We start from the raw sequence: 27386 nt of genomic DNA on the forward strand, positions 1-27386 counted from the left end.
AAGAGTTCCACCCTCCGAGCTACTGAGACGACTGCTCAAACGCTTCATAACTTCTTGCAACAGCTGCTTTAGGAAAACAGAAGCAAACACAGAAAAGTGTTTAAAAGTTACAACCTAGCTGGAACAGACGTGAAAACCAATTAAACATGAGAAAAGTGATGTTTGGGGGTTTTTTTAGCTTGCAGAGGTTTTTCCTGCCATTCTTGGAGCTTATGGCAGAGCTGAATCTTAAAGCAGAGAATATCAAAAAAAGGGAGGGGGGGGGGGATAGAGAACAGATGACATGTAAAGGTAAGATGAGAAGGAATTTTGACAAGGCATTTGTCTTTGAGCATCATGGACGAACAGCTTGCAAGAATTTTGGCCTTGAGGATCTCACCTGTGCTATTCAAACACTGTTAATCTTGCTGATGATGCATTCCTTTCATTTGCTAAACTCTCTGTGCAATAAACTACCTCAAACTGACAGCACTGCACAGTGTACCCTAGTGTAATAATGATTTCTTAACTTCCCTGTAAAGAAAACATTAAGACGACAGGAGGACCAGAGAAGGTCAGCGGTTGCAGGGAATGAATCTTGAGTTTCTTGGGAGTGCATCACACCCTTTCTGTTCATATTATTGCTTTCCATTAGAAATAGGCTGAATCACATTCATATGACTTGTTTAATACTTCTGATTATCAACAGGAACTCTGTTGGCACATTTATCCTTAGTTGTGTGCATGAGGACGTTTCAGGCCTACATGAAAACACAGCACCTTTGCTACTGCAGCAGTTCCACTGTGAGATCCCCAACGTAAAAAGAAAATAGCCAACAAACAGTAGTGTATTTAGTTTTTCCATGAGGAAAACTCTTTTTAAGCGTAGTGCTATTATAGCAGCTTATCTGTCATTTTGTTAAACCCAGATTGTTTAGTGCATTTCCTACTAAAGATAACGAACATCAAAACAGTGGAAAGGCTAATGTCCTCAGTGAAATTCTAATGGGCCAAGAAAAGCTAAAATGACTCCTGACAGATCTCCATTTTTAATACTCAGTCGGGTTTTACTTTTGGGAAAAGATCACATAGCTGTCGGTTAAGAAGCTCAAATGTAGTCATAAGCTTTGTTACTACTAAGCGTTGTTATATAGTTACTGTGTGCAATAACTCACTGTTATTACCAGCTGTTTCTGGTGACAGGATAGCAAACTTCAGATTGATATACGTAGCAGAACTCCAACTTTTTAGTAGCCTAGGATTCCATCTATAACAAGGCATTATGATGGTGTGAATGTTAATAATGAATGTTAATTCAGTGTCCAACATAGTGTCCCCAGGTCAGTGCCTCAGAGTTTTACTGGCTCATGTACATTTTTATTGAAATGCAAAAGAAAAAGACTAATTTATATTTAAATTTTTAAGTATTACTAAGTTTAAAAAACAAATTTTATGTAATTTCACTTTAAATCTGAAAAATAATGTTACAAAAGCCTTGACACCCCCCCCCCTTAGACTCCCCTTTGTTTCCTCAGGTATCATTGCGATTGAAAACACGATGGCTGCCGTGAGCCTTCAGCAAGACGCCTAATTTAAACACGGTATCAGACTAAGTTCATCTGCATATTTTAATGTAATTTCTGTAGCCTTACTGGAGGTTTTTCACTGTGTAAAACAAACTGTGGTGGATGGAGCAGCTACAAAGTTCACTCTTCTTCATGTCAAAGTTTGTTGATCAGAAGCTTTGATGAAGGACTCCCACTAGGCTTTTTCCCAGTAAAGATTTTAATTGTGATTACAGGAATAGAGCTGCTGCTTTCTTTCACTCTACGTATTTGCTCTCCGCCGTGTGCATAGACACACTCCATGTTAAACTATGACAACATCATCATCACTGCTGCTGTTGTGTTATCAGTCTTTTTGTTGAAAAACTGGGGTCTGAGTGGGCTTAATGTTGTCATACTCTGTATTCGCATGGCTGCTCCTGGATATGTTTCTTTTCCAACTCTATAATTAGTTACATGGTGACAACTGAGCACTCCAGAGCTGTGTGTTACATGAAAACAACAAAGCAAGGACGTTTTTATAATCAAGGAATCATTGCAGGCCTACATCACAGTTCAATTGACTGATTTTACAGGTAAAATCAGGTAAACAACAAAGAGACAGATTTGTTTCATTAACAATACAGGTTGTTGTTTCTTGAATGGTAGAGGAGGTCATCTACTATTTGGAAGGTTGGTGGTTGGATCCCTGGTTGCTCCAGTCTGCATGCCAAAGTGTCCTTAGGCAAGTTGCTCTCTGATGCATTGGACTTGGATTGGACTGGAGCTTGAAATTTAAAAAGCACATAGGCAGAGAAAAAAGTGGATGTATGAATATGTGTGAATGGATACATGAGGCCTATTGTATAAACCCTTTGAGTGCTCAAGTAGAGTACAAAAGCACTATATAAGAACCAGTCCATTTATCAAAGCAGTTTGGGAAAACACCTTACACTACAGCTATGACCTTTACATTCTTAAATCAAGAAATGAGTAGCAAACAGATATACAACTCAAACGCTGGTGTGAGTATAACGTAAAAGCAAAAGTGAGTATTGCATGCAGTGTTTTGTCTTACTATCAATTACACCAACTCAGCCTGTAGACAGCTCCAGAAGGATATAATTAATGTCTCAGACCAACAAAAAACAGATGTAATTCTGTTCACGAAGAGGCCACCATGCAGCCCCTACACAAGTATTACTGAGAAACTATTTGCTTCAGGCACTGCAACATGTAGATTTCTCTTAACAAGGGTTTCTAGACATAGGATTCTCTCATATAGTAACACAAAGTTGAGAAAACTACCACCAGTGAAAATAGATTATATTGGTTGGAGAGTTAAACATCGACTTCTTAGGAAAGACTTGATCGTCGTCATGATTCTGCTTTTGGAGTCTTTGTATGTCTTTAGAGTAACACAAGAACATGTGCTGAAAGTGAGATAGAGAGAAGAAGAAGGCATGGGGAGTTTTGATAGTTTCAGCCCCAAATTACTGATAGTAACACTGAAACAAATTTTCCAGTCTACCATAGCATTTAAATGACCTGCTATGATGATGAGTACTGCAAGTGCATCATGTGAACACACATAAGCTTATGTAATGAATCATCTGCTTTTGAATAATTATTACCCTTACTTTCAGATATCTGAATAACTTTACCAGATTTCTGTTACCTTGTTGGATTACTGTTGCACATTTGGACACTTCACTGTTGCTACAAGTGTACAAGCTCTTTTCCCAGACAGAAAAATGACCAATAACATCTGTAAGCGAGGGCATGCCAGCTTTCCAGCTTTTTGTTTTTGGTCACTCTGACTAATATAATGACTCACTTTTTAAAAGGGATATCCAACTTTGAGGTTCACAGTGTTTTTATTACAGTGGTGTTGTAAAGTAATGAGTTACTGTAACAAATCACCCCAAGTCAGTCCATTTCTATGAGGTCATTACATGCAAACAGAGGACTTTGAATCAAAGGAAAAGTATCATTAACACTACCATTCAATCTTGATGTCTACAGTTCTTGCATTCTTTAATTGGAATAAAATCATTTTTATTATTTTATTCTTCTTAAACCGTTACAACAAAATGAGAGAGACTGGCACGTTTTTGTCTGTAAACCTATCTTCAACATCTGAGGGAACCTAAAGAAGGGGGTTGTACCCAAATCTACAGACTCTTGTCGAAGTTCATTTCCCCCAGCCTCCTCCACTCAATGAATTCCAGATGTTTTGCAGACGAAAGTGAATTTTAAAGGGTGGAGGGATGCTGGCAGTTGTGAGGAGCTGTTCGTTTTTTGTACAGTAATGCATATATGTACCTAAAAAAAAAAAAAAAAAAAAAGTCATACAGACCCCTTATGCATGGCAAGACTCCAAAGTCTTGCTGAGAGATTCTGCCTTTAATCTCCTAAAGAACATTATCAGCATTCAGCAGTAAAAGTAGCAGCATAATTTACGAGTTACGATAAACGCAAACGCAGATACACTTAATACAGCCAAAATAACAGAGCAAGTCCACACACACTGTACAATTGCCAACTTAGTTCAAGTAACAGCCAGAATCAGTTCAGAGTCTAATGAAGTCCTGAGCAGCACATCTTTGGCAGAAAGTCCACAATTCTTCTAAAATTTACATACTAGGTCAGGCAAGCAGAGGAGGTGTTTCTGATCTACTGACTGTGTGTGGTCTGCCTCACTGGAATAACCTAGAGTCATGACTGGAAAAAAATACTGCTCTCCATTTTTAATAAATATCAAATCCTTCTTGCCTGAGGGAGAGATGAAAAGAAGCCTCCATCTAGTGTTCCTCTTGGCTCCTAATAAAGTGGCAGCCCCCATGCAAGACTCTAAGACAAGAGGAATCAAATGAAAAATGCATGAAATGTAATTATTGTCCCCGCAGCTTGTGCAATATAAAAGCATATGAGTATGAGTTGCTTCTACTAAACAAGTGAAATGAAAGTGTTCACTTGAACATACTTTTAAATAGTCTGAGCAAGTTAGCTATATGTAGCTATATGTGCTTTATTCTTTTTTTTCCCAAATATGAAAGATGTCATTTTGTGAATAACCATGGACTTCTCTGACCCCTCATCAAATCCATTAAGGTTTCCCTCAAACTGCTTGAAGCACCAACAAGTCTGACTTCTAGCTGCAAATCATGGTTTCACACTCGCCACTCTTTCGCCTGACTCACTTGACCAGGATTGCAGACTCATTGTTTGCTTTCCTTCCCGGTAGCAGCAAACGCTGGCGACCGCGCATGACATTGGCAGCAGATGTGGCGGGGCCCAGAAAAAATAAACTGCTCGACGATGATGCTGTCCGCAGAAGCTAAATATTGACTTAGCGACCTGTAATCAGATTCACACACATGACAGAATGGAAATAAACAGCAACATTGGCCCATGTCGCCTCTGCCGACCCTCCCACCACAACACAAGAACCCCAGCTTGCAGGGAAAAAATCGTCCGCCTGGGGCTGTAAGCTCAGTCGATCTGGTAATGAGAACTTGCATATGACGCCAAGGGGTGGGAAAAGGAAAATTGTAGACCTATTATGATGTATAATTACTTGTGTGACAGTCCTGCCTCCTACCAGCTCTAAAATCCTGCTTAGTGAAAGTTTTGCTGTGGACTCTTTACGGCTTTTAAATTTCTTCTCAGAAAATTTTAACCTAAAAAAAAAAAAAAAAAAAAAAGTACATATTTTGATAAGGAAAAAAAATAATAATTTCATGGTTGATTCAATGAGGTTTAAACCCCACGTTTCTGTATTTGACCAAAACAAATGGTGCTTGTTTAAGAGATAACCTTTTCTCCACATATGTTTATAAGATCAGTGTTAATCCAAGCATCTGTTTATCTGCCTGAGTCACAGCGCTGGCTCATTTTCTACAGAGACAGAAAACATTAAGCCAGCATTCTCTGAGCTCCATAAATTAAGGTTCAAAATATAAGACCTTCATGTGGTTGGAATCTGCAGATTAAACAATGGTCATAAATCAGGCACATCTGGGGTGCAATAAATCTGTCCTTCTATTTTTGGACACCTCGCTCTGAGTCCGGTTTGCCAGGATTTGAAGAGCTCTCACTGCAGATAGAGGGATCAGTATGGCTTGAGCATTGTCTCACGCAGTTGTATTATTCATCCATGAAAATCACTTTTTGCTATGGATCAGCATGTACTTGGAATCAAATTGTCCATGAAGTTCATTACTTTGATATTACAGTCTTTTCCAAGGATTATTTTGGCTCTCAGCAAGAGTTCTTTTTTCTGCTGATCAGCAAAATGGCACGACTGATTCAGTGGTAACAAATACAGTTTGAACTGAAAAAAATTCAAGCATGTCCCAGCTTGTGTGCTGTATTACAGAATAATAAATTAACGTTTGCTTGACTCTAAATTATAAGTACACCTGCTGCCATCATATCCAGTCATTTGTACATGAAGACTTGTACCAAAACTAAACATGCAACTCCTTCTATCAATATCACTATTGCATTTTATTTAAGACACCGATCGTTTACATGGACGCACACAGCCATTCCCTTCTTCAAATGCTGAAATCCCGCAGTCATTCTTTAATTATTATCTAGGTTTATGATGTCCAACGTAGAATAGTGAATGTGTTATTGTATCATTATGTTGCTAGAGAAAAGCAAAGCTTTGATCTAGTTTGTATTTGAGTTGCATGCATAATTATTATTTCTGTCTCCTTGGTTTATTTGCAGCAGATGTGTGGGAATTGATTCTGTATTACACCAAACCATCTGCTATTCATTCACTCTTCATTTGTTTTGTTTTCTATGAATTGAACACGCTCAGAATGAACGTTTGGAATCTTTTATCACTTGCCAGTTGTCCAAACTAATGAGGGATATGAAAGCTTTCTGCTGAGCTTTATATTTTGGGGCATAACAGCCTTTAACCACATGCTTTTGTAGGCTTTATGTATATATTTATATACACTCTAAATACACGCTCAGCGCGTTTATATCTGAAGCCATCAATCTGAAGGCCTAAATCAGAACAAAAGGGATGCTGGAGCCAGGAAGATATTCATTGTCTCCCATAAAAGAATTAGCTGAATAAACAGCTTTAATGCAAACTTGCATGGAGTTCCAGCCTTTTCAAAAGTTGGAAATCCACACAAGTTCAATGTAGATATTCGTTTTACTGGACTGGCATGACTTTCAAGTTTTTTTCTCTCTGCAAAGCGTAGAAAAAGCTACAAAGTCCACCAGGAGTTGATGGTGTTGGCATACGCCAAATAAAAACTTTCACCAAGAGGACCGCGGTTTGTGTCTTATGTGGTATCATTACATCTCTGTAATTGTATTTTTAGAATAGACTGGGAAGAAAATTACACAAAAAAAAACAAAACATTTTTGGTGAGGTTTATGCCCCAAAGCTACAATACTGTACAGAAGTCTTGTGAAAGCACTCAGTTCTTTATATTTGCTAGGATAAAGGGAAATATTTGCATTGATCTATTGTGAAAAAATAAATGCAAATCCAATATATACTATATTTCCAGGCTTTATGAAAGACATTTAAAGCTCTTCTTTGAATTAACACAAAACTGGTTCACCCCTTGACTTCTAGGTCCTCAGCCCTATTAAATGTTAACTTACAGAGGATCACTGGAGGGTCGTTGGTCTTCTTTGCAAAATGTTGTTGTTGTCTTTATTTTAACCTATTAAGAACATTGACATAAATCTTTAACATAGATGGTAAAACTGAATTAATGGAACTGTTTCTCACTGTGTTTGTGTATTTACAGGGCAAAAATGAAGAGCACACTTCTACCGGTGTCTTTGGACTCCAATACAAACATTAGAGCCTAACCTGATGTCTAGCATTTGTCGACCAAAAACAGTTAATGGATACTTGTGGCTATTTTGCGTAACTGTGTTCACAGTAAGGCTAATAATTATACATGTTGCAGATGCTGCTTTTTCCATATACCCTCTAATAGCAGGTTTTAAACCAAACCCAGGTAAGATGGCTGCCATATGGTTCCATTTGTGTGTGGGAATGTGTTTTGACATTTCCTTTTTATTGTTAAGATCTAAATGAAATATCCAACTGTTGCCTTTTATTCCAGTAGGAGGCTGTAATTGTCGGATGCCTGGATAAACTGTCAGCTTAGACCGATTTCTTCTGCAGCCATCTGGACCATTAGTCCCCCTTCAATGCCTGCACATTTTTGGACTCACTACACAGGGGAGGAGATAGCGGCTCAGATGACGCCAAAGGTAATCACAGGAACTTGAATGGGCCCCTGCCACTGATGCACAGACCAGACTGATAAGTTGGACAAAATGCACATTTGAGGTTGAGATTTTTTTTTCCAGGACAGCCTAATTGCTGCTGAGTGGTGGGCAGTTTGGCCAGATAATCAAGATGGCAGAAAATTGATTAATCCCTAGCCAGTCTTTTGAATGAAGCCAAGTTTCCTTCAGTTTGAACAATTCCATCATTGAGGGGGGAAAAGGGAAAGTTTTTCAGAAATACACGTCATGTGTGACTACATGTGTCTTTCTGATTTGAAGCTCACTCTTGGTTGATAAACTAAGCATATTATATACATACTACAGCAGTATGTACCATAACCTTTGTTCCAGGGTAAGAATTGCTTTAATAAAAACAAAACAAAAAGAAAGAAAGAAAGAAACCATTTAATATTCCCAGCAATAATCCCTTGGAGGGAATTGAGCCTTCAATAAATATTTAGCCATATATACTGCTGTGAAGCACAAGAAATTAAATGCTCAGGTAAAAATCATGTTGTTTCTGTTATTCTACTCCACTGTGTGAAGTAGAGTATGAAGCATATAGCAATACACTGGAAACAACAGAAGCATATTATATTCACAGTAAGAAAATAAATATTCAGGTTTTGCTCTAATGAGAATTTCTTTCAGATAATTTTGTGGTGTGACATTTTTCTCATTATCACGACAAATTATCCTGCTATGTTACAAACTCCTTTTTAATAGAACACATTTAAATCTAAATTGAATTATAAAGAGAACAAATCAAAATCTAATAAGAAAGCCTTTTTTGCTATCTTTTGAATTAACACTAATGCATGCTCAAATACCTGCTCAACTGATCATCTTGTGTTCTTTACAGTGATGTGCTCCAAAACACATTAACGAAGTGACATCCAAACCAAGAGCAAAACCCCCTGCTCCTTTCTGACTGGGACAAAATAAGCTTCCATTCGGAGAAAGACTGATTCCTCAGTCACACATGATAATTCCTTTATGCCATTGTAAGTAACCTACCATTACCTTGGATGATAGTAAATGCTTGTGTTTCGTGTGTCAGCCTTTCCTGGCTTTCCTTCTGGGAAATCACCTGCAGAGTGTGTAAAGGCAGCTGTAGGAGGTGAGCTGCAAAAGCCATAAGCCTTTGACAGCTCACATGTTGTTTGCTTAGTGATAACTTTTCAAAGAGAAGCTGTTTTGCGTATCCAGCTGTTTAAAGAAATGTCAGTGAGAGTGGCATTCCTACATGCTTTTGAACTTTTCTAATGATGATAAATAGGATGTTTAAGGCCATGCACTCGTACAGCATTAGTATAACTTCCTGGGTGGGGAGGCCTGGAGAATCTCATATGAAACTTTTCTACATTTTCCGTCTCTAAATAATTTCGCATGGATCTTTCTTCAAATGAAACTCCTCTAGTGCCTCAGGCAGAAGAAATAATTTGGAGTAGTGAATGTTTACTACTTCAGACTGCAACTGTACCACGACTTTCAAACGCAATGTTCTCCAGCATTCATTTTTGCTTATATGTTACCTAGAGAAGTCTGTAATGTTAATGATTAATTTATGCATGGTGTCAGACCCAAACAGGTCCAGAAACAACACTTGATAGGGATCATTTTTGTGATTTAAAAGAAATACACATAAAACTATAATGTTGGGATGGGTTAGTGGAACAAACTGTACACATTACACTGGTTCATGATGTCAGTTAACACAGGCGCATAACAGAAGCAAGGTTCCACGCATAAAATTCAAGCGCAATGATGCTACTACCCTTCACACTGAAGTTATACTCACGCAAAGGTACTTTGAGCTGCTCACCAATTTTCTAAGGGGTATGGGACAGATTTTCCATCAGGTGCCACCGGTGATGTCTGACATGATGTATATTATATCGTTTAATATTAATTGTCCTATTAGCTGTGCTTTAGTCTCCATTAACTGATACAATGAATGCTGCTAAATCTAGCAGCATTCTGGTATCGACTGTATTTACTACTGGCTATGGCAGCGCACAGCCTGCAGCCTATAATAATGCTCTGATTATATATAGATTAACTGCAGAGATCTTGACAGCTCCTTTTTCATTGCACCATTATAATATAAAAATACTGATTAGATCAGTAATAGCCAAATGAACATGTAAGCCTCCTGGTTTCTTTCAGAGGTCCTGCATCACTGGCAGTCCAAACTTGCTGTTTTTACAATGCAGGCATTCAGTTTCAGTTTCTACGTCATATCTATTTATTCATATGCTGTATGTACATATCATTTTAAGAGGTTAACATCTTAAAACTCAGATGTGTAGCACAAAGAAAATTTCCACTTTCAGTATTAGATTTCGTCTACAGTCAAGCTCTGACAATACTTACACTTAGACATGCAAAACATATAACAATAACCGAAACAAATGTTACCTAAAGTGGACAAACACTTAAATCTGCTTACAATGTCAAATTGTTACCATTTGTGGTTAAACACTTTAGAAAGGGATTTCTGTTTCTGGTAGAAGCAGAATAGGGAGTGGAGACACTGCAGTCACTTTCTGAAAATTACATTTAGATTGCACATAAACAGATTTGAGTTTCACCCACTCTGTTGTCAACAACTGCGGTGCATACTGTGGATTTAAGTTTCAGATTCACAATGAAGGCATATAATGCGCTGACCAGATAAATCTAATAATGCATCCTACTGAGTTTGTCTCAGATTAATCTGAATCCCTTCTATTTCCATTTAGGCATGGCTGTCAAAGATACAGTCCCAAAGGACATGAGGGACAGCAAAGTGTTGTTTATTCTTCAGCTTTCTCCAGGGCACGAAGAAAATGCCAACAAGGTTTTCATTGTGAAAGAACAGACATCCTTTGTGTTCCCTGCCATTGAGTTCTGTGTTTCCATAGCCCAATGCTCTCCACCCTCTAAATCATATAATATTCCTGAATTACAAAGACATGCGGAGAATAGGGTTTCTTTTTTCTCAGACATTTCTGTCAGTGTCTTAAAGTTTTGTCTTGGCCAAGAAATCTGAGCCCTGCTCCAGAGGCAGATCAACACACTTACCGAAGACAATGCCTGTCAGTAATTTATGGGTTTGAAGAAGTCTGGTGTAAAAGCCATAAAAAGTTAAAGTCTGATGGAAGGGGAACAGTTACACTTGGTGTTTAAACGTGGCACAATTTGGTGCCAACTGTATTAAACATGGATTTCAAACAACTTAACAAGACTTAGAGGCTACAGTCAACAGATCTCTGGGCTATGATGAGGGAGAGCAGTGCCTTCTAACATACTGATGTTTAACAGCCATATTTATTTATATCTTCACCAATGTTTTTTAGTGTGTTGGCATGGAAACATTTGTTTATAACCAAGTTAAAATTTATCTATTTAACAATGTGGGGGTTGTTTTTTTTTTTTTTTTGGTGCATCTTAAGAGAGACTTAACCAAACAAATGAACTTAAGCAAATTTACAGATAGATTTTTCTTTTTGATGAATCTAATTAAAGCCGCAAAACATAGACGTTAACATCTTGTTAGTACTAAGGGAAATTTAGAAGATCATCAAGCGTTCCAAGATGTATCATTTTGGAGCAGTGAATGTCTCTATGATACTTGACATGACAGTTCATCCAATAGCTGTCAATGTGATCAATGCGCATATTTCCACTCCTATGAGGCAATGAGAATAAATGCTATTGATTAAACACTATTCAGTTCAAGTTATTAGAATATTATACATTCTGGGAATTGCATATGCACAAATACCACAAAAAAGTTAAGTTGGTTGGTTAGTTGGCCGGTAATTCTGAACAAATAAATAAAAAATAAAATACACAAACACTATACATCAGTGAGGTTAGTATCAGACATACTAAAACTCATGAAGGTATATAAATGTTTTAATTCCAAAGGTAGAAGTTTAACACTTATCAAGACCTACCCTTTTTTGTATAAACAAACAAATGTGCAAACTAAACGTATATGCTTAAATATAGTCTACATACATACTGTGAGATGTGCTATTGGTTCCCACAGCCAGTTTATTGAGGATGTAGTTTCCGCTCAGTGCATGAAGTTTGCTTCTGTGCTTGACAAATGTGCATCTCCACCTTGTTGGAAATATGTTCCATTATAGTTTCTTTTTTCTCTCTCTCTGTTATTTTCCCTCTTCTTCCCTCTCCCCACAGCTTTCCCATCATTCCTACCTCTTCCCTTATTGGCTGTCAGGGACATGTCTGTGGTTCTGTGGGATCCTCCCATGTAAACAGGCATGTTTTACCGCCAGCAGACTGCCAAACCCTCTCAATTTGTCACTTCCCCAAGTCAGTTTGTGTTTTGTGGCTTGCAAGGTGCTAGCAAAGGTACTTAAAGGGGAAACCTCAGGCAAAGTGAGGCCAGAGATGGAAGAGATGTGGTCAACGGTTTGCGCTCTTTCATAGGTGTGCTGAAAGTACAAAACCACTAGAGTGCCTCGAACAGTAACCAACACAACCTTCATATGTTTGTACTTCAGATTATATTTTTTCTAGGTTGACAGATGTTGCTTCTTAGTAAATCTCACCAGCAGGTTGTAATATTACTTGCAGTTGTAACCAATGGTCACTGGCACTGCTCATCCAGAGCTTGGCATCTGTGTGGTCTGAACCACAAACCTACCATTCATTAGTAGCACGTGGCATTTAAGCATACTTGATAAAAATAGGCCTACAACTTTTTGAGTGCTGAGGAACCCAAATTTTGTTTATAAAGACGATAAGTTCCAGTAATATTCCATTTTGTAAGTAGACTGGCTTTGACTACTACATTCCTAACATTATTATGCAATAGGATTTTTGCCATGCAAAGTATCCATTTGAAAGTGTAAGTTATTTAGCAGACTAAGAGAGAATTATTGAACATTATAATGATTAATTAAATGTTTAAATAATGCTCATTTCCAAAATTGCATTTATTATTGGACTCCACATGAGTAGCTTTGCATGATTCACAGTTCAAAATAATCCTGATTTACCTTACACTGGCCTTTGTGGCAGCACCTCTGTTCATTCCCTGAATTCTGTGACACTGAAACAAAGGATGCAAGTCTAGCGTCTAGTCCATGTAGAGAAACCAACATTTTTAACACTTTTACCCAACTTTACATCTCTCAACCTTATAAAAAAAAAGGCTTCGGTGGCAGATTAATCCCAATCTCTACGTTTATATAAAAACATGAGCTGTGCATTATAACTGAACCAAGAAATGCAATAAAAGAATCAAAAGTAATCAAGAATTTCATTTGAAATTATTCTGTAACTGAATCTGTATAACTGTGCGAGGTTTGTACAAAATACTCAGAAAAATCATTCTTGTTTGATTCCAGCTGCTGTTGAGACCAAGACAGATAGAAGCTGCTGTTGATGAATCTCTGATCCTACTTTTACATAATGAACTCTGCTGCCACAAGGCACATTTGTCAGTTTTTGAAATGCAGAGTATGTTTCTGATATCATGATGGATTGGAGCATATAAAGAGGTTTCAGCAGCTGACGTTGGACAGCTTAGTGACTTGAGTGTCAGTGGTTTTGTGGGTGTCAGTTCAGTGTGGGTACAGAACCAAAAGCTCTTCCGAAAATACTTTCAGATGGGATTTTTTTTTTTTTTTTGACAAAGACGTGCAGCTGCCTTTGTCATCTGGGCATATGTGCACTCATGCAGATGGGCAAGGCCGCCCCCACATATTACATACACACACTTCTCCCATTACTTGTCTGTTGTCTTTCCACAGCTCATGTTCACCAGATGCAGGAGAAAACAGATGAGAGAGAGTAACAGATAAAGTAAAATAGGAGTAAGGCACGGCAGGGAGGGGATGGAGAGCGCGGAGAAGAAACAGATGTGTGTGCGTCTGATGATTCAAACCTGCAAGGTGAAGAAAATAAGTAGGGAGGTGAAAGGGGACTATCAGTCGGCGATGAGGAGAAAGGAGGTGAGAAAAGAAAAAAGATGACGTGTGAACCTCATTTGGCCAAGCTGAAGAAAAAAACAAAACAAAACAAAACACATGATGGTCCTTCTTGTGACATCTTGTAAACATCTTCTGATGATGATGATGACGGTGGTGGTATTAAAATTCAGTACATGAATGAATAAATAGATGAATGAATAAAGGGAAAATGCAAAACCATGACTTGCTGAAAACAAAAAAAAAAATGAACTTCAGCATTTAGAAATCACACAGGGCAAGAAACCAAGGCAGTGAGAGGGAGGGCAACAGGAATATTAGGAAAAATATATTAAATATTTCAGAAAGCACTTGGCTCTTTCTCCTTACGCCTTCACTGTGAGCAATGTGTCAAGGACTTCAAAGGATTTGCAGTTGAAATAGAGAACAGAGGATCCGCAATCCACTATCACAGAAAAGCAGCAAGATCTTCTGCTAGATCTTTTGTAATGGACTATAAGGGACACCGAAGGGGACTTTAGGCGTTCCCTTCACTTTAGGAATCACTAACCCCTCAGCAAATCCTTTCCCTTATTGGCGGGCAAAAGAAAATTGTTCTGGCTGTTCCTCTCTCCAAAGTTTGTGTTACATGTCCATTCTTAGGTCTTTTAACCCAGCTTTCTAATGTTAAATAGGTGAACTGCTTCCTGTGATATGGTCTATTTTTATTTGATCGAATCGTATGAGAGCTGAGTTAGACCCTAGCTAAAGGAAGCATTTTAATTCCTTAAGCATTTTAAAATGAGGTACGAAATTCTTAAAATGAAAACCCCACCGCTTGATGGCTGCTATATCTTGGGACAAAGCTACTGTAGTTAGATGTGATTGTTACAAGACTGTGAATAGACAGAAGATGAATAATTATTGCAAGGCTCAATGGGTCAGAGATGGGTGAAAGAGCTGGGGCAGAGCAGGGCAGAGTGGATGAAAGATGCATGGATAACTGGGCAGATTGCTGGCTGTGCAGAGCAGTGGGGGAACTTTAGGTGAACAGATGAGAGTCCAGAACAAGAACTAATCCAAGCAAATAAAGAGTGAAATTTTAAGCACAGCAACCAGTGTTTGCTCTGTTTTTTATCCATCTAATCATCCATCCAGGCAGCGTACACATTGGACTTTATTTATTTTAGTGTAACAAAATTCAATTTTCCCTTCGATTCTGTTCTTCTACAGCAAAGTTATAAAAGTTAGTTATAAAGCTGTGAAAACGAATCTTACATAGTTTTTTAAAAATTCTATTTGTATTTCTAAAAGTTAGATAAAAATTAAAAACTTAACTTCTTCATGAAAAGAAGTTTCCTACAGGTGAAAGAAGATGTCAAAATGACTCCCCTGTTGTTTCTCCTGTTAACTTAATTCTTTGCAATGGTTAAAGTTTAGGTTTGTGTATCAGTAACAAAAACAACAACAAACGCATCTATTGGAGATAATTTATCTGATTTTCAAGAGCGGGACCACATCTCCATACACAAACCTTGTGGTTCTCGTCTATATATGACTCCCCCCGGCACTTAAAGCTGTTTGTTTTTGTGCCCCATCCTCCCTCCCTTTTTAAATTCATTCACTTCTCATTAGTACATGGGGATCTGCCCAGCCCGGGAGCTGCCGCCAGTCCCCACTGAGGCCTTCCCCAAACCGCAGTCTCAATCCATGCTCAAGCCATCTGCCATTATCTACTAGAAATGCTGTCAAACCAAAAATGAGGATGTGGTCCCAGCTAGTGAAAGAAGATGTTATAGCCAATAAAAATTAGCAGATCCTTGGAGCTCAAATCCTGGTGAGTTCACCAAACACTCAGATTTTTTTCCCTAAATCATGCATCTCATGTATCTATGCATCTGAGAGCTTCTACAGAGCCTTTCATATGGCACTAGGTCAAACCAGAACACAGAAAAAGACAGGGAGCCTCCTCGAGATATCTAGAGAATGCTGAACATGGCTGACAAATGAAGACACAGCTGCTTCATCTGAGAGCTCCTAGTCTCTCAGGAACGTGGAGTTATGAGGCCACTTACACACGACTATGTTTGCTTAGTCTCTGACACGGAAAGACAACCAACAAGAGAAGTGGGAAGAGAGGGAGGAAGGAGGAAAAGGAAGGAGATGGGCGAAAGGCCGATGGTAAAGAACAAAGTTATAAAAACGATGGATCCCATTAAAAAGAGAAAAGAAGGTACGCTAGAAAGGTACTGGAAGTCAGCACATGTAATCACACTTAACTGCTTTCAAAGCAAACGAAAGCCAGACAGAGTCAGAGTCATTGTCCCATTGGCAGTAATATTAACAATTTCAAACATCAGCCCCTTTATTATATATAATTTGTGACCACAGGGGTGTTTGGACTTTCTATAATACCTGCAAACTGCAACTTTCATTTCTTTAAATAAGTCAGAAGAGACTGTGCTTTAGTATAGTTTCAGTATGATCTCTTCAAGCTTTCTCGGGAAAATAAAAAGGTGAGCTAAAACAGCCAAACAGACTTTCAGCTGACTTTTTAGTGCAGCCTTCTTTGTAGATATTATTTTCATTTTTTTGTAACTCATGTTACTCATTTGGAGACAGATTTCTGCAACAAAAATACAGTTTTGTCTCATAAATGTAAAATCCAATGTGTTTTTGTCTGTTCTATTGATTCACTGCAGATCACAATTTTTTTTATTGACCTTTTGCCAACAGCTTATCTACAAAAGAGAAAAACAAGCTGATAAAATGAAAAATTATGCTATTAATGATATTACCTCTCTAGATGGGATGCATGTTTATCTGATGGTATATTTGTTGTGAATTAATTTGCCAGATTTTAAGTAATAGGTTTATTTGGTTTATCAAATGTCAACTCTCAAAGATGATATATTCAAAATGTTTTGAATAGACAGACCAACTGTCCACAGACATATTCATACTATCACAGAACAAGCTGTAAAGTTAAATATCAGAGAAGCTGGATTCAGTAGTTGGTTGCTTAAAAACAGTTATTTTTCTGTGTTCTTGTGCTTTAATGTGAAACAATTTTTGTTATCTATTGATTTTTTTTTTTTTTTTTTTTTTGCAAAGAAAACAAATTGTAGCTTCTTGATGGGTCTAGAAAGATCAACACACACTCATACAGACAAGAATGCACACACTTCAAACTTCAACCAAAGGGTGTCAATCATTGCTCTTGGTTGGTGGCCTTATGGTGTCCATCTCCAGACTAAACCACCCACACAACTCATTCAGACACTCTCACAACAAAACACTTGAAACAGCTGGGCAAGCTAAACCTGTATCAGTGAAGGCAAGAAGCTCATTGGAGACAGGGGTTTTCTTTGAAGTTGTGTCGCTCGGTCTGTGTGCCAATCCTTTTGTGGCCTGAAGAAGATTTACAGCTTGTCCTGCTCACCTCTGCTTTCCTACAGCTGCTTCAACACTGTCTGCTGGTGACAGCCACACAGCTCATAAAGGCTCCCATAAACGCCAAAAATATCACCTTGCTAATTTAGTAAGTGGAATGGCTCATCCAATAATGCATACAGTAAAGGTTTGCTTGGTTAGCATAACCTATACATGTGTTATTTTTACTTAGTTTTTTACAGCTGCAACAATTAGATGTCTTTGTTTCTTTTTTTTTCAATACATTAATGTTCCAATACAAGAAGTTGAAATGATAAGAAACCAAGTTTTGTTTTCTGAAAATGTGAGCATGTTGACAAATGCTATGACCACCTTCCCCATAGTAATAGAGGGAAACCTGAGTGTTAGACTAGGGCCTAAAGCACAATTAAGAAGTGAACTGGCACCCCCTGCTGGCCACCTGATCAGAGCCGTACCAGCAAGACACCTGTTTAAAGGTGATAAACAACATTATTATTTTTTCTAATAAAATATTTGATTTACAGATATAAAAGTAACAAAAGCATGTTCCATGTCAAGTTGTTCCTACTCCTTATAAATCTGACCTGGCAGAAATGCTGGGTTCATGGCTGACTGTAAATTATTAGTTAAATGGCATAACTGATTGATTACTGCAGTTATTGTCAGCATCTGGACATTTATTAATATGTAAAGCAAGTACATTTAAATAAATAATACATTGAAACTAACCATAGAAATTTGTGTTATCCATAATTAAATTATTCGTGTAATCTGTATTTAGTTGACAAAGGAAGGAGTGCCCCATTATTTAATACACCAGTAATAAACCATTAATTAAGATATTTTATTACAAAATCTTTTATGTGATACAAATTAAATGTTGTTGAGTTCTGGACTGCTGTTTGGACAAACTATTCAATGTGCAGTTCACCTTGTGGAAAATTGCTATTAACCAGTTCTTTAGAAGTATGACCTTCAGGGCTGCGTATACTTTCTTTTTTCCCAAGGTATTTTCTAAATATAAAATTTTCTAATTTTCTAAAGTTAATATCTTCAAATATGTTGAAAAAATAATTTCACAGCAGAAAAAGAAATGAAAGAAAACTAAAATGAGCGTTCATAGAGGAAATATACCACACTGACATGATGCACATTGACATGGATGGCAACAAATCTATTGCTCATCCTAAACTGTGCTGACAGCAAAACCCCGCTGTACCACACAACCACATATAAATTATTTATTTGCATTATTTAACAGCTGGCTGAATAATTTTCCTCCCCTGCTGCTTTCCTTTCCGCCGCACCCCTGCCTACCCAGATTTTAGGGCAATTTAGAGCCCACATTTATTTCTATTTGGAAAAAAAGATCTCACTGCATCCAGTCTAAATCACTGCAACAACTGAGCAGTAGTTAAAGGCCATTATTTATGTAGATCTCGGGAAGCCCGGTTGAAACTAGAGTACCTGTCACCCACAGCTAAAAGGGAAATATCGAAAGTTTGAGGACCAAAGAATTAATGTCACTATTACACAACTCTAACTACCTTTTCTGGCTCTGCACTAGAAAAATAACTTCCATAGTTCCCTGCTGTGATCAGGCAGTCGCTTCCTTTTAAACACCAAGGAGTCATCTCGTCAAATATTTCCACACCATGTCACCTTGAAACAATCTCTTCCCACTCTGCTTTCTGCTCCAAAGTTTCCATTAAACTCTTGGCTTCCTCCTTTCATTACATTTTATTTATTTTCTGAGCTCTTAAATGATTATACTGAGGTCATGGGAATACTGTAAGAGAAATATTTCCTTGGGTTTTGGTACTGCTTAAACTGTTTTCCTGTAAAAGCACTTCCAGTATGTAACGTAGACTGTAGAATTAGAGTTCAAACTTCTGTCAGCAATTCCCTGAGAGCCGCCACCATAAATTATGCTAGCCACAATCCAGAACAATAGAGCTTCAGCCATCCTTTGATGCTTGTGTAAGATGGGAAATATAACCAACTTGGAGAAAATGCACTCACTGGCTACGTTACTAGATAAACCTTGTTATTAGAAGGTTGGACTCCTTTTTACCTTCAGAACTGCCTGAATTATTCATGACATTGACTCAACTGGGTGCTGAAAACATTCCTCAGAGCTTTTGGTTGATTTGGACATGATAACCTCACCCAGTTGCTGCAGATTTGTCAGCTGCACATCCAGCATATGAATCTGTTCCACAGCATCCCAAAGGTGCTCTATGGGATTGAGCAACAATACTCAGGTAGGTTTTGGTGATTGATGCTCAATTGGTACTAAGAGGCCCAAAGTGTACCAAGGGACTATGCCCCACATCATTACACAACCACCATCAGTCTGAATCATCGATGCAATGCAGGATGGATCCACCATCATTTTGTACATATTGCAACATAAATTGCGACTCATCAAACAAAGCAGCATTTTTACAAATCTCTAAATTCCAATTTTGGTGAGCCTGTGCAAATTTTAACCTCAGTTTCTGGTTCTTAGCTCACTTCAGATGCTGTATCTGCCACAAGGTTTGACACGTTGTGCATTCAGACTATTGTGCATGCATACCTTGCTATAAAGAGTGGTTATTTTGAGTTATTGTTGCTTTCCTATCAGCTTGAAGCAGCCTGGCTATTCTCCTCTGACCTCTGGCATACACAAGGCATTTTTACCCAGAGAACTGCTGCTCACTATTTTCTGTTATTTTGGACCATTCTATGTAAACTCAATTGTTGTGTAGGAAAATCCCAGTAGATCAGCAGTTTCTGAAATACTCTGACCAGCCTGTCTGGCACCAACAACCTATGCCACATTTAAAGTCACTTACAGTCCATAATTTGCTGAAAAAGACAATTTTTATAGTTTTGCCCCTGTACACCACCACAGTGGTATTTAAAATCAATCAATGTTGACTGGAGTACATTCATTCAGCTCAGAGTTTTGCTTTGGGTGTTTGTTTGTTTTTTGTTCTATGTAGCAATTCAAGCCATTTTTATACATAGTCCCACAATTTTATGGAGAGGTGAAATCTCTTCCGTTGTCATTTATGACTAATGAAGTTGATTCAAACTGTTTAACTTCTATATTATAGCTTTCCACTGTAATTTTAACTATAGGGCCTAAAGAGATCTCAGTGCAACGATTTTATTCTTTAAAAGCATGAATGCACAGAACAGAGCTAAAGTGCACGATGATAAAATAATTTCCTTGGTAAATATAAACAACTTTTCAGCATCAAACCACCTTAAACAATATCATCAAGGAGACCGGCTTATCATTGTTAAGGTTTACAATCACGAGATGCCTTCATGAATGAACATACAGAGTGGTTACAACAAGGTGCACAGCACTGGTTACACTCCTGAACAGGAAAACCAGTTTAGACTTCTAGACATCTAAAAGAGCCTGCACAGTCCTGGAAAAATATTATTTGGTCAGATGAAACCAAGATGTGGATAGCATGTCACAGTGCAAATGGATAATGAGCCAAAGTATAATCCAAAAACAAGTGAAGAGTTTCTCATGGCGAAGAAATTGGATATTCTTCGATAGCACTTGATCTCAGTGCAATAGCTCTTCAGTCCTTAAATACAAAACTAAATGCAAAAAAAGAAAAACACAGCAACTGAAAGCGACTGCAACAAGGTCTGGCAGACCATCTCAAGAGAGGAAACACATCATTTTTATGATGTCCATGGATTCTAAACTTCAGGGAGTCATTGACTGCAAATGATTTTTGATAAAGGTATTCAAAACAATCCTTACAATTAAATTATACATTATAAATTATATTTGCCTGTCCAAACATGAGCCACTAAATGTCATGTAAAAATGCAAAATTTTTGTAAAACCCCTTTAATAAAGATGAAACTCTGCCTTTGATTGTGTGATTTAAATCTACTGTGGTGGGTGTTCAGAGGCAAAACTACAAAGATTATGTCTGCCTAACTGTAAATGACCTTTTTCCCCCTATTCTGATGCTCTGTTTGAACTTCAGCAGGTCTTCTCAGCCATGTCTACATGCCTTAATGCAGAGTTGCTACTATGTGAGTGACTGATTATACTTTTTGTATTAACAAACAATGGAACAAGTGTACCTAATAAAGTGACCTTCCGTGTAAATGGATCTGCAACATTACATGAGTTAACATTAACATCGATTACGTGTACGTTCATGTAAACTTGATGGAAGAAAATCTTTTGCTTTGGTACTTTGAATGCAGCACTAATTCCCGCCACAGCCAGTCACTATATGAACAATTGTTTTAGGCCTATGAGTCATCTATCCTTCGTGCCAACATCCATGGCACACCTGTTGCTCCAGTTTTAAAAATCCCACATCCTGTGAAAATTAGACATAACATTTAAAAAAGCATGCATAAATCCTTACACAAAAACGCAAACAAACAAAGCCCAAACAAAACTGGGGTCTCAAAATTGCTATGTTGGTAACCATCAAATTGCAAGGTGACTTAGTTTAGTTTATACAGCTATAAAAACATAATTATGCACTGTGGATTTATGAATACTGTGGTTTTTAAAATTAGGTCCCTAAGAAAAGCTAAAAACCTTTCTGTTAATTTGTTCCCTTTCCCCAAGCCTTTGATTCACCCACTGTGGCGAGATAAACGTTTATAAATCACTGGGTTAGCAACAGAGACACTTCCTAAAAGCACACAAGTGTGTCGGGCCAAAATGAATATGGTTTTGATTTGGAGTACATGCCAACACTCCAGCCAATGCTAATCGCTTGGGAAAGCTTGTGAAAACCATGATGGATTTTGCAGACATGGTTTTTGAGCTTTGGGTTTCATCACAAATCCATTTAAGCTTTTATGTAATTTGGTTAAATATACAGAATCCTTTTTATCTTTTTATGTGTCCATTTTGGACTGTCTAACGTTGGTGGAAAATATGATATTGAGATGGACTTCTTTTATTAAACCTGAACTCTGCAGTGTGTGTGTGTGTGTGTGTGTGTGTGTGTGTGTGTGTGTGTGTGTGTGTGTGTGTGTGTGTGTGTAAAGCTGACAAAGAAAAAGAGTGAAGCTGAGTGACAGAAGGTAAAAGCCAAACATTGTCTGTTATGTTTTCTTTTGGTGTTCTGCTGGCACCAGTTTGAGAGAAAAGCTCAGCTTCCAGCTGCGACCACTTGTCTGATGCAATTTTCCCCACTGTCAGCAAGTGAGCATGGACAGTGACTAACACAGAGCTGTTAATGAAATCAAGAGTTGAGTTTTCTGTAAGTATGTAAAGAAGGATACCTGTATTATAGCCCAAAATAACAACCAAATGTAATTATTTGATCACGTGAAGCAAAATATCTGACTATTGTTCAAAGACATCCTTGTGATTGAAGCATTTCCTCTAAGCTCCACATCTGGGGCTCCACATCTGGGGCTCCACATTTGGCGCACAGACCCTTATTTTGAAGTCTTGCTTTGGACTGGTGGAAGACTGAATGATTAAAAGAAAGTTCTCTATAGCCTCTTCAATTCTAAAACAATGACAAGGATCACAGGCTGCCTTTAAGACAGCTGCATCAGATAATTTATCGGCAAGCAATAAAACAGATTAAAAAGTCAATAGACGCACTGAAAAGAAGTAAAATTCTGGATGGCATTTGAAAAACAAGGCTTTGAAAATGTAAAAATAAAAATATCAGATTAGAAGGCTTGGGCTAAAATGAAAGTGGACTAGACTAAAAAAAAAGAAAACCCAGAAATGGCATCTTTGTGGATATTGCCAAATTAACATACTTAATAAATTATGCCTCGAACTTTAAAGATGTCATTAAATGCTAAACACAATAACCCCTTTCAACTGCCCAGCAAAACAAAACAATTAATTGTCCTCTGGTGACAGCTATACTATCCATTACACCACTGAGTGTTTTTGCATTCTTAAAAATATTAAAGCACCAAAATGGTAATGTAACAATTACGCTTGCATGCTTGCCAGAAATTTTCAAAAGTACAACATTAAAAGATTAAAATTACAGTTGTACTCTTTTCTTGGAAAATAGCAACCACTTCATGTTCTTTCAGCTTGGGTGGCTGTTCTTGCTTAGGTTAAAGTCTCTCATGAAGCTGTTGATAGCACCTAGACGACAAATGTGTGGTCCTGTGAAGTGCACATGTTGTGTTGCACATAGATGTCTTGTAATTGTCACAACACATAAGGTTGTTTATTGTGTTCATGTATTAGAGGAACATTAACAAGTATACTTCTTGACATCTTTGTCAGACTGCTCTTATCCTTATGACTGCACTTTGTTCCTGAATTGAATTTAACATGACTCCCTGAATTTGTGAGACTAAGCTGTGTTCTTTTGATTACAATAAGAGGACCCCTTCATCACCCTCAACTTTCATCAGAATATCCTCTTTTGCACGATTTACTTTTAATAGATGACATAGTCGGTTAAAAAAAATAATCAGAAAACAGTGGGTGACAGATACTTTGTCTGATGTAACAGTGCTGCAAACACTTGCAGACAATCTATGAGCGCTGCACCGGGAGCAAGTTACATAATAATCTCTTATCATGAATGTGCATCAGAAAAAGTCAAAAATCAAATTTAAGATCACAATAAATCATGGTTTTGTAACTGGTAATAAAACCCAGTTTGATGCTGTGCAGCACACTACGCAGCAGATTAGAACCAAAGGCAACATCAGCATGAAACAACTGTCTCTGAGCTCTGCAGTTAAGAGGCAATTATGAGATGAAGAACAAGCTAAAGCAAACCAAGAAAAAATTATCCCTGAGTTGAAATCTTTCTGTAAGTGTGATTCTTAGCTAAATATATCATGTGGAAGAAACCTTAAAAGCCACTGCTTCTCAAGCATGTAACAAACAAATGTGAGATTTCAGGATTACATTGAAATAATTAACTCATGCATGCAGAAAGCAGACATGTTGAAATAATATAGAGCCAAATCCCCCCCCCCCCCCCCACACACACACACACACACACACCAAAAAAGAAAATAAAAAGCAGCTTAGGAGGAAAAATGTGTTACCAAATCTTTTCTGTTAAAACTATCATTCATACAGTATATTGGCCCAACAACAATGAAGTGGTTAAATTCATGTGGAGCACCCATGAAAACATATCAGTCCCAATGGCAGTAGCAGCAAAGAGCAGAAATTAGCAGCCAGCCAGATGTCAACAAAGAAACCACAAGCAAATTTGCACAGAACATTAAACAGTCCGCATCAGCTGCAGCCTCAGCCTCGGCTTTTAAGACGCCTGTCGCCATGCCACGAGCACAAAAACTGACCGAAGAGAGCCGATGTGACATCACAAACTCACATTTTGCATATTAACATACAATTCTTACCTTGAAGGAGCAGGAGGCCTGCAGCTGGGCGTGAATGTATTTTATGATTAAAACGTTCGGTTTGTTGATAGTTTAACCTTTCTAATGCAATGCAATACATACTGCTAAGAGCATAACATTTGCAAAGGTGCCGTGTAGTAGTATTGGAGTATAGTAATCTGCAGAGGAATTTGGAGACCAAATGACACGCCGTGCAAAGGTGAAGAGGTGCGTTCAGTGTCTGGGAGTAATGAAGAGGATTTCCGTTGATGTTTTAGGCTAATGGAGTTGACAGGATCAGCTGCAATGCTACTTCTGATAAAGAGGTTTTAAGGCATAATGTTTACAATTAAAAGTTCAAGCATGGGTTTATTTTGTCATTTAGGATAATAACGTATGATAATGGCTTACTAATTAGAGTATGCTTTTTAAAAAAAAGTTCATTGCAAGAATTCTGAGAAAGATTAAGATGTTTGACGCAGAGAAGCATGAAAATGCAAACAGATTATACTAGCCGACACACACAACAAGAAGGCAGTAAAACAAGTATCTAACGGTGTGTGTGGCCTGCTCCTTGGTATGACAGGCAGATTGGGGGAGTGAAACTGTGGCCCCTTCTAGTGCTGCTGGTCTATATCCTGTGGTCAAACTGTTTGAAAGTGAAGATATCGTTGGGATTCTGGGAGTTTCTATTTGTTAACACAACTGTGCTCTAAATGGAGGATTAAAATTATGAGTAAGGTGATTTATCTTGGGGCAATTAAAAAATAGTGCAGTTTGATTGTTTGTTGTTTGTTGTTTTTTGTCTTTTTTCTGTTTGTGCCCTCGGCCGCGCCACAGTAGCGCTCCATCAATCACGTAATGAATTGTTACACGTAACAAGTCATGTTTGAAATTGATATTGTTGTGGTCGGTGTGTGTGTGTGTGCGTGTGTGTGTGTGTTTGGGGGTTCGGTGCAGCCAGCTGTACAAACAGAGTCTGGATGACTCATGAACCCACCTGTGAGTTACTAATAGTCCGAAATGACAGTGGACCCACTGTGATTCTGTAACTCGGAGTCACTGATAAAGCACTGCAACAAAGCCTGATAAATATACAGTACAAAGAGGCAGGTGGGTGGTCTCTTCTACAGACAGATAGGTAGTCTTGGCCTGCTCTCCATTGTAAGAATCTGTTGTCAATTTCTTATCACTCTGTATATGCAACTATATAAATGCACATCTGACAGCAACTTCGGCACTAAAATAATATTTTTGCACTGACTAAACTTTTGATTATTGTGTAACTATAACAGTGCAGAGAGAAATGTGAGGAGATAAAGCATATAAGGGAAGGAAAAGAAGCAAATCCACAGCTAGACTGTTTTGCGATAAAAAATCTGAAGATGTTTTCCGGATAGTCTGCTTAATTCTTAGCTAAATAGATAAACAATGACCAAAAAAGGGCTTTTAGTTTTACTACAAGAGTTCTAACTTCATACTGTAAAAATATTTTCCCAGGACCTTCGTGTTTTGCCTTTGTTTGTTAATATATTTATTTATTTCAGATTCTGCTCTTTAATTCTGCTGTGATCTTCTTTGAAGTCGTGCCCATACGCTCTGAGAGCTGTTCTGTCATCAGCTGCAGGTGTTTATAGCAGTTAGCTGTGTTCTAGTTGTTTCAAGATATTGTGGGGAAAAAATAGAAAATACTGTACAGGGATTGTTGATAGCAGCATGAAAGCAGCAGTTCAATTTGCAGATTTTTAAAAATCGATTATTAAATCACATTTTCTCATGATGCAGCCAAAAATATAATGGACCACATGATGGCAGAATGGGACTGAGTAAACAAGTAATCAATTTTTTTGTGTCCACTCACTGTTACGTGACCATGTGATGTATCTCAAATTACCACATTTTTGTTAGCCTCCAAATTACATTTTAACTCTTTCACCCAACAAATATGTACTTTTGTGAAGAACAATAAAAAATAGTAGTTTACTTTGTAACATTTTTAAAACTTATTTTAACATTTTTTTAATTATTTGGAAACCATAAAACTAAAAATAAAAACATAATAGGTCTTTAATATCTTTAGATAGACCTGACATTATACATGTGAACACACATTTGCCAGCCACTATATTAGGTACATTATTTCAACTACTACTTAACACAAACATCTAAGCCAATCACTTAATGGATTTAGATATAACAACATACTCAAGACGACCTGCTAAATTTCAAAATGTGCATCATAATAGCAAAAAATATTTATTGATTTGATTTAAATGATTTTGAATGAGACTTGGTTGTTGGTCTGAGTATTTCAGTTACTGCAGATCTACTGGGAATTTCAAACACAACCATCTCTAGGCTGTGCAGGGAATGGTTTGAAAAAGGGAATATTCACTGATCAACAGTTCTGTGTGAAAAAGGTCCTACCAAAGGATACCTTAGAAAAGTGTTCAACAAGCGTACGCAAATATTAAATATTAACCTACATATACACCTGACCTTTGTAACTTTACTTCAGGCTTCAAAAGCAACTTAAGCAGTCTTGTTAAAAACTACTAATATGCTCTAAATAATGAATCATCATCAGAACACATGTTTAATAAGAGCAGAATTTATTGCACTGTAACTTTTTTCTCCTTCACTTACACAAAAACGAATCTCTTAATTCTTCTTGTCTCAATACATCACAAATAATTTAACGAAAATCAACGTGGATCCTACAGATTCAGAAAGAGCACACATTACTTATTGACAATTACAAAAGGCATGGTGGTTTATTGTAAACCCATTAATAAGACATTCACTGACTGTTTTACAAGTCTATGCTCTGATGACAAAAATGGGAAAAAACACTGAAAAAAAAAAATCAAATAAAATCATTACCAACAAGACAAAAAAA

The 27386-nt window shown here is 37.6% G+C and overlaps 1 long non-coding RNA gene across 1 annotated transcript; it reads right to left on the minus strand.

Annotated features, from left to right (window-relative positions):
- Window positions 1-1746: 1746 nt before the first annotated feature.
- Window positions 1747-26445, minus strand: LOC113033926 (uncharacterized). Its single transcript, XR_003274097.1, has 2 exons — window positions 24509-26445; window positions 1747-2310 (listed from the first exon to the last, which is right to left on the minus strand). It is a non-coding gene; the product is annotated as an uncharacterized LOC113033926 (long non-coding RNA).
- Between the last annotated feature and the right edge of the window lie 941 nt (window positions 26446-27386).

Source organism: Astatotilapia calliptera, chromosome 12 (assembly GCF_900246225.1).
Source record: "Astatotilapia calliptera chromosome 12, fAstCal1.2, whole genome shotgun sequence".
NCBI classification, from domain to species: Eukaryota; Metazoa; Chordata; class Actinopteri; order Cichliformes; family Cichlidae; genus Astatotilapia; species Astatotilapia calliptera.